Here is a 9,480-nt window from a genome sequence, read left to right as displayed (position 1 = left end):
TTTTATTCTTGTGTGTTTTCTTCTCTATAATTGCAATCTTTGCTTTGTTCCATTCTATATGTCCATTATTTAGTGTATTTACATGCTTGCATATGATTGAGGCCATTGTTTGATTCTAGCTCACTTATCCCAAAATTAGCCTACCTTTTACATCACCCTTGTTAGCCCCCTTGAGCCTTTAATTCCCTCTTATTCTATAAACCACAACACTAGCCTTAAGCAGAAAAACAAATTTAAAATCTCAAGTTGAATTCTTGGTTAGCTTAAGATAAAAATTGTGTAATTGTTTAAGTGTGGGAAACCTATTGGGAACATGGATGATAAAAACAAAGGGTGGGAAGTTGAAAAGAATGAAATAATTCAAATAAAATTTTTGGGAAGCATGCTCATGTGAAATCAAAATAATTGAATTACCATGTGCATTAAAAAAAATATAATTCAGTATTTGAATAAAGGGGATACAAAAGAATTCCCCAAAAGCAAAATAAGCAATGCACATGGGACAAAATTAAAACTAATGCATGAGCATGTAACATCAAAAGTGGAAAAAATATGGGAGAATAGATAAAGAAGCTTTGCTTTACAAAGTATGTATGTTAGGTGAGATCTTAGACTAATCAAGGATTCACTTAATTAGCTCACTTAGCCTTATATATATATCCATACCTTTACCTCAGCCCCATTACAACCCTGAAAAGACCTCATGATGTTTGCATTAGTATACTAAATATTTGTTGATTGGTTAGATGAAGAACAACATTTTAGAAAGCATGATTAGAGAAGAGTAGAGAGATTGACCCTAGACACTCGAGAGATTTGAGCGTATATACACTACCAGTGAGGGTTCAATGCTTGATTCTATGATTCCTGCTTTCATTTGCTATGTTCTTACAAGTTTACTTGTTTTCGCTGTATGATTAGAATTAGTGAAATCTGATTTATGTTTGTCTTGGAGGACTTATTTATTTTTAACCAAGTAGGTAGAAACATTTTGCATTTAGTTGCATTCATAGGTTGCATCTCATACATTCTATCATTCCTCTTCATCTTTTTATAGTTTCTCTTGAGCTTAGCATGAGGACATGCTATTGTTTAAGTATGGGGAGGTTGATAAACCACTATTTTATGGTTTATCTTATGCTCAATTGAGTGGTTTTTATCAACTCTTTACTCACTTATTCATACAATTCGCATGTTTTACATTCCCCTCCCTGATTTTGTGCTATGATTGAAAACATGCTTCTTTGATCTTATATTTGCTTATTATTAATCCTCTCTTATTACCATTAGATGCCTTGATATGTGTGTTAAGTGTTTTCAGATATTATAGGGCAGGAATGGCTTGGAGGATGGAAAGGAAGCATGCAAAAGTGGAAGGAATACAAGAAGTTGGAGAAGTTGTTAAGCTGTCAAGCCTGACCTCTTCGCACTCAAATGGCTATAACATTAGCTACAGAGATCCAAATGAGATGGTTTTAGTTGCGTTGGAAAGCTAACGTCTGGGGCTTCGCAACGATATATAATTTGCCATAGCTGCCCCGATGCCAGATTACGCGAACGCGTGGATCACGTGGCCGCGTGACCTGGCAGGAACACAACCCACGCTAACGCGTAGACGACACCTCCGCGCCACTCTTCCGCGACCTGTACGGACCAGAAAGCGCTGGGAGTGATTTCTAGGCTGTTTTTGACCCAATTTTTAGCTTAGAACACACAGATTAGAGGCTATAAAGTGAGGGAATGCATCCATTCATAATCATGCTCTCATAATTCATAATTTTAGTTTTAGATGTAGTTTTTAGAGAGAGAGGTTCTCTCCTCTCTCTTAGGATTAGGATTAGGATTCCTCTTAAAGGATTTATGATTTATTATTATTCCAACTTATAATTTTCTTCTTCATTCCAGGTTTAATGTTCCTTTCTATTTAATTTCGTTCCTATTTTTATTCCCTTAGTACTTTAATTGATAATTATCTTTTGAATTTGGCTTATAACTTTCATGTTAGTATTTTCTTAATTAATGTGATTTGAGGTATTTAAGTTTATGATTGTTTCTTTTTATTATCTCCAATCTGAAGATATTGTTATTCCAAGAGATTTACTTTCTCCCCTTTTGGTCTTGGGTAAGAAATCAGTAACTCAGGAGTTATCTTAGCTCAACATAATTAATAATTGTTATCTTGCTAATTGAACTGAACTTCAATAATCCCAACCTTTTCTTAGAAAATAAATAGGATTCGAAGGTCTAACTAATTAGTCCCTTGACTTTCCTTTGCTTTAGCAAAGGTTAACTAAGTGGAATTAAGATTCAACTTTCGTTATTAGTGATAAGAATAACTAAGTCTGGACTTCCAATTTCTCAAACCTTGCCAAAAGTTTGCTTTACAGTTGTTTATTTATTTTTTAATTGTCAATTAAATTATTTGCCATATTTATTCCTCATTCTCAAAACCCCAATTTTACCTTTTTCATAGCCAATAATAAGAACATACCTCCCTGTAATTTCTTGAGAAGACGACCCGAGGTTTAAATACTCGGTTATCAATTTTAAAGGGGTTTGTTACTTGTGACAACCAAAACGTTTGCACGAAAGGATTTTTCTTGGTTTAGAAACTATATCTACAACATAACTTTTTTTATAAAATTCTTTACTAGCACAAATCCTAACGTCAAGCACTCCCAATACTCATACAGAGCCTCTGAGTCGCCTTGAATAATGCAGGAAATTTCTTTCCTAAGTCTATCAGTCACTTCAGTTGGAAAGTTCTTTTCTAAGAATTCTCTCCTGAGTGTATCCCAGTTAGTAACAACTGCTTCAGGTTGAGTGTAGTTCCACTCCCTTGCCTTTTTCTCAAGAGAAAATGGGAAGGTGGATAGCAGAATAGTAGTCTCATCTACACCATGACGCCTAATAGTAGAGCAGGCTGTTTGAAAATCTCTGGGTGCTTGAGAGGCTCTTGAGTAGCCAAGCCATGAAACTTAGGCAATAGATTGAGTAGCCCAGTTTTCAGTTCAATATCTGCACCCAGATTTGGGTGACGCGCTTGGAAAGGTGGCAGTGTAAATTTCGGAGCTCCTGCTTCCTGGAGAGTAACCCTCTTGGGTGCTGCCATGTTATCTACGCATAAATCAACAGAGTCAGTAGAAGAGGAGCTTGTTTCTCCCTTAAATGATGCTTCAGATTCGTCCTCAGATAAGACTGGTGAATTGGTAGTAACCACTTCACCACCCTCATAGGCTAACCGACGCCGAGCTCGCCTTATACGTGAAAGGGTTCTTTCAATTTCTGGATCAAACGTGGCTATGCTCAATTCAGGTAGTTAACTCATCATTCAATGAAAGAAACATACAGCTTGATGAGCGGATAATTTATACACTTTTTGGCATTGTTTTTAGGTAGTTTTTAGTAGGATCTAGCTACTTTTAGGGATGTTTTTATTAGTTTTTATGCAAAATTCACATTTCTGGACTTTACTATGAGTTCGTGTATTTTTCTGTGATTTCAGGTATTTTCTCGCTGAAATTGAGGGACCTGAGCAAAAATCTGATTCAGGATGACAAAGGACTGCTGATGCTGTTGGATTCTGACCTCCCTGCACTCGAAATGGATTTTCTGGAGCTACAGAACTTCAAATGGAATGCTCTCAACGGCGTTGGAAAGTAGACATCCAGAGCTTTTCAGAAATATATGATAGTTCATACCTTATTCAAGTTCAGACGACGCAAACTGGCATTCAACGCCAGTTCTATGCTGTATTCTAGAGTAAAACGCCAGAAACACGTCACAAACCAGAGTTAAACGCCAAAAACATGTTATAACTTGGCGTTTAACTCCAAGAGAAGCCTCTGCACGTGTAAAGCTCAAGCTCTGCCCAAGCACACACCAAGTGGGCCCCGGAAGTGGATTTCTACATCAATTACTTATCTTTGTAACTCTAGTAGCTAGTTTAGTATAAATAGAACTTTTTACTAGTGTATTAGACATCTTGATACCTATCTTCGGACGTTAGTTCTTAGACTTAGGGGGCTGGCCATTCAACCATGCCTGGACCTTGATCACTTATGTATTTTCAACGGTGGAGTTTCTACACAACATAGATGAAGGTGTGGAGCTCTGCTGTACCTCGAGTTTTAATGCAAAGTACTACTATTTTCTATTCAATTCATGCTTATTCTTATTATAAGATATTCGCTGCCCTTCAACCTGATGGATATGATGATCCGTGACACTCATCATCATCCGTCCTTATGAACGCGTGACTGACAACCTCTTCCGTTCTACCTCAAAACGAACGAATGTCTCTTGGATTCCTTAATCAGAATCTTTGTGGTATAAGCTAGAATTATTGGTGGCCATTCTTGAGAATCTGGAAAGTCTAAACCTTGTCTGTGGTATTCCAAGTAGGATTCAGGGATTGAATGACTGTGATGAGCTTCAAACTCGTGATTGTTGGGCGTGGTGACAGACGCAAAAGAATCAATGGATTCTATTCCGACATGATTAAGAACCGACAGATGATTAGTCGTGCTGTGACAGAGCATTTGGACCATTTTCACTGAGAGGATGGGATGTAGCCATTGACAACGGTGATGCCCTACATACAGCTTACCATGGAAAGGAGTAAGAAGGATTGGATGAAAGCAGCAGGAAAGCAGAGATTCAGAAGGAACACAGCATCTTCATACACTTATCTGAAATTCCCACCAATGATTTACATAAGTATCTCTATCTTTATTTTCTGTTTATTTTTCATTATATTCGAAAACCATTATAACCATTTGAATCCGCCTAACTGAGATTTACAAGATGACCATAGCTTGCTTCATACCAACAATCTCCGTGGGATCGACCCTTACGTAAGGTATTACTTGGACGACCCAGTGCACTTGTTGGTTAGTTGTGTGAAGTTGTGACAAAGTGTGATTCACGTTTGAGAGCGCTACCAAGTTTTTGGCGCCATTGTTGATGATCACAATTTCGTGCACCAAGTTTTTGGCGCCGTTGCCGGGGATTGTTTGAGTTTGGACAACGTTCATCTTGTTGCTCAGATTAGGTAATTTTCTTCTCAAAAAGTTTTTCAAAAATCTTTCAAAAATTTTTATTTTTTTTCATTTTTCTAAATACAATTTTCGAAAAAAATATACAAAAAAATTCTAAAATCATAAAAACCAAAAATATTTTGTGTTTCTTGTTTTAGTCTAATGTCAAATTTTAAGTTTGATGTCAATTGCATATTTTTAAAAAATATGCATTTTTCGAAAATTCATGCATGTGTTCTTCATGATCTTCAAGTTATTCTTGGCAAGTCTTCTTGTTTGATCTTGATATTTTCTTGTTTTGTCTCTTTTGTTGTTTTTCATATGCATTCTTGAATTCTTAGAGTCTAAATACTAAAAATTTCTAAGTTTGGTGTCTTGCATGTTTTTCTTTTCTTGAAAATTTTTCAAAAATAAGTTATTGATGTTCATCTTAATCTTCAAAGTGTTCTTGGTGTTTATCTTGACGTTCATAGTGTTCTTGCATGCATCATGTGTTTTGATTCATAATTTTCATGTTGTGAGTCAATTTTTTTGTTTTTCTCTCTCATCATTAAAAATTCAAAAAATCAAAAAAAAATATCTTTTTCCTTATTTCTCTCAAAAGTTCGAAATCTTTGGATTGACTTAGTCAAAAATTTATAAAATTAGTTGTTTCTTGTTAGTCAAATCAAGATTTCAATTTTAAAAATCCTATCTTTTCAAAATCTTTTTCAAAAATCAAATCTTTTTCAATTTTTTTTTATTATTTTCAAAAATTTTAAAATTGTTTTTCAAAATCTTTTTCTTAATTTCATTTTAAATTTTCAAAAACTTTACTAATAATTAATGTGATTGATTCAAAAATTTGAAGTTTGTTACTTTCTTATTAAGAAAGGTTCAATCCTTAAATTATAGAATCATATCTTTTAGTTTCTTGTTAGTCAAGTAATCAATTTTAATTTTAAAAATCAAATCTTTTTCAAAATAAATTTTAATCATTTCTTTTTCAATCACATCTTTTCAAAATATCTTTTTCAAATCATATCTTTTTCAAAATCAATTTCAAAAATCTTTTCTAAACTTCTTATCTTTTCAAAATTGATTTTCAAATCTTTTTCAACTAACTAATTGACTTTTTGTTTGTTTCTTATCTTTTTCAAAACCACCTAACCACTTTTCTTTTTCTAATTTTCGAAAATCAACCTCCCTCTTTTTCAAAATTCTTTTAATTAACTAATTGTTTCAAATTTTAATTTTAATTTTATTTCTTATCTTAATTTTCGAAAATCACTAACCATTTTTTAAACAATTTTTGAAATTCTCTCCCTCTCATCTCTTTCTATTTATTTATTTATTTACTAACACTTCTCTTCATCTCAAAATTTGAACCCTCTCTTCCCCTCTGTGTTCGAATGTTTCTCTTCTCCTTCTTCTACTCTTTTATTCTTCTACTCATATGAAGGAATCTCTCTACTGTGGTAAAGAGGATCCCTATTATTATTTTCTGTTCCCCTCTTTCTCATATGAGCAGGAGCAAGGACAAGAATATTCTTGTTAAAGCAGATCCTGAACCTGAAAGGACTCTGAAGAGGAAACTAAAAGAAGCTAAAATACAACAATCCAGAGACAACCTTACAGAAATTTTTCGAAAAGAAAGAGGAGATGGCAGCCAAAAATAATGACAACAACAATAATGCAAGGAGGATGCTTGGTAATTATACTACACCTACTTCCAATTTTTATGGAAGAAGCATCTCAATCCCTGCCATTGGAGCAAACAATTTTGAGCTGAAGCCTCAACTAGTTGCTTTAATGCAACAGAACTACAAGTTTCATGGACTTCCATCAAAAGATCCCTACCAGTTCTTAACTGAGTTCTTGTAGATCTGTGAGACTGTTAAGACTAATGGAGTAGATCTTGAAGTCTACAGACTCATGCTTTTCCCTTTTGTTGTAAGAGACAGAGCTAGAATATGGTTGGACTCACAACCTAAAGATAGCCTGGACTCTTGGGATAAGCTGGTCATGGCCTTCTTGGCTAAGTTCTTTCCTCCTCAAAAGTTGAGCAAGCTTAGAGTGGATGTTTAAACCTTAAAACAAAAAGATGGTGAATCCCTCTATGAAGCTTAGGAAAGATACAAACAGTTGACCAAAAAATGTCCTGCTGACATGCTTTCAGAGTGGACCATTTTGGATATATTCTATTATGGTTTATCTGAGTGCTCTAAGATGCCACTGGACCATTCTGCAGGTGGATCCATTCACCTAAAGAAAACACCTGCAGAAGCTCAGGAACTCATTGACATGGTTGCAAATAACCAATTCATGCACACCTCTGAGAGGAATCCTGCGAGTAATGGGATGCCTCAGACGAGGGGAGTTCTTAAAATTAATGCTCTAAATGCCATATTGGCTCAGAATAAAATGTTGACTCAGCAAGTCAACATGATTTCTCAAAGTCTGAATGGATGGCAAAATACATCCAACAGTACTAAAGAGGCATCTTCTGAAGAAGAAGCTTATGATTCTGAGAACCCTGCAATGGCAGAGGTGAATTACATGGGTGAACCCTATGGGAACACCTATAATTCCTCATGGATAAATCATCCAAATTTCTCATGGAAGGATTAACAAAAGCCTCAACAAGGCTTTAATAATGGTGGAAAAAATAGGCTTAGCAATAGCAAGCCTTTTCCATCATCTTCTCAGTAATAGACAGAGAATTCTGAGCAGAGTCCTCTAACTTAGCAAACATAGTCTTTGATCTGTCTAAGGCCACTTTAAGTTTCATGACTAAAACAAGGTCCTCCATTAGAAATTTGGAGGCACAAGTGGGCCAGTTGAGTAAGAAAATCACTGAAACTCTTCCCAGTACTCTCCCAAGCAATACAGAAGAGAATCCAAAAAGAGAGTGTAAGGCCATTGATATTGTCAATATGGCCGAATGCACAAAGGAGGAGAAAGACGTGAATTCCAGTGAGGAAGACCTCCTAGGACGTCCTCTGAACAAGAAGGAGTTCCCTATTGAGGACCTAAAGGAATCTGAGGCTCATATAGAGACCATAGAGATTCCATTAAACCTCCTTCTGCCATTCATGAGCTCTGAAAATTATTATTCCTCTGAAGTAGATGAAGATGTAACTGGAGAGCAAGTTGCTCAATATCTAGGAGCTATCATGAAGCTGAATGCCAAGTTGTTTGGTAATGAGACTTGGGAAGATGCACCTCCCTTGCTCATTAGTGAACTAGATACATGGGTTCAGCAAACTTTACCTCAAAAGAAACAAGATCCTGGTAAATTCTTAATATCCTATACCATAGGCACCATGACCTTTGAGAAGGCTCTGTGTGACCTGGGGTCAGGTATAAATCTTATGCCACTCTCTGTAATAGAGAAACTAGGGATCTTTGAGGTATAGGCTGCCACATTTTCATTAGAAATGGCAGACAAGTCAATAAGACAAGCTTATGGAATGGTAGAGGACGTGTTAGTGAAGGTTAAAGGCCTTTACATCCCTATTGATTTCATAATCTTAGATACTAGAAAGGAGAAGGATGAATGCATCATCCTTAGAAGACCCTTCCTAGCCACAACAAGAGTTGTGATTGATGTTGATAGAGGAGAGCTAGTCCTTCAATTGAATGGGGACTACCTTGTGTTTAAAGCTCAAGGATCTTCCTCTGCAACCATGGAGAGGAAGCATGAAAAGCTTCTCTCAATACAGAGTCAAACAAGGCCCCCACAATCAAACTCTAAGTTTGGTGTTGGGAGGCCACAACCAAACTCTAACTTTGGTGTTGAGAAGCCCCCACATTCAAACTCTAAGTTTGGTGTTAGGAGGCCCTCATCATGCTCTGATCATCTGTGAGGCTCCATGAGAGCCCACTGTCAAGCTATTGACATTAAAGAAGCGCTTATTGGGAGGCAACCCAATTTCTATTTATCTATATTTTTATTTTTCTTTTATGTTTTATTAGGTTCATGATCATGTGGAGTCACAAAATAATTGCTAAAATTAAAAACAGAATCAAAAACAGCAAAAGAAACAGCACACCCTGGAGGAAGAGCTTACTGGCGTTTAAACGCCAGTAAGGAGCATCTGGCTGGCGTTCAACGCCAGAACAGAGCATGAATTTGGCGTTGAACGCCAGAAACAAGCAGCAATCTGGCGTTTAAATGCCAGGATTGCACCCTGAGAAAAGCTGGCATTTAACGCCAGCAACAAGCATCAGGCTGGCGTTAAACGCCAGAAACATGCTACATCTGGGTGTTTAACACCAGAAACAAGCTTCAGCCTGGCGTTAAACGCCAGGATTATAGGCAGAGGGCATTTTACACGCCTAATTGGTGCAGGGATGATTCATCCTTGACATCTCAGGATCTGTGGACCCCACAGGATCCCCACCTACCTCAACTCACCTTCTCTCCTCTTCACACAATCCAATCTCTCTTCCCCATCAA

The 9,480-nt window shown here is 36.4% G+C and overlaps 1 non-coding gene across 1 annotated transcript; it reads right to left on the bottom strand.

Moving 5' to 3' along the window:
• Positions 1–7,085: 7,085 nt before the first annotated feature.
• Positions 7,086–7,193, bottom strand: LOC127746968 (small nucleolar RNA R71). The gene has a single exon (XR_008008773.1). It is a non-coding gene; the product is annotated as a small nucleolar RNA R71 (small nucleolar RNA).
• Between the last annotated feature and the right edge of the window lie 2,287 nt (positions 7,194–9,480).

The sequence above is a fragment of the Arachis duranensis genome, chromosome 4 (assembly GCF_000817695.3).
Source record: "Arachis duranensis cultivar V14167 chromosome 4, aradu.V14167.gnm2.J7QH, whole genome shotgun sequence".
NCBI lineage: Eukaryota > Viridiplantae > Streptophyta > Magnoliopsida > Fabales > Fabaceae > Arachis > Arachis duranensis.
This window is presented reverse-complemented; position numbering and strand designations above follow the sequence as displayed.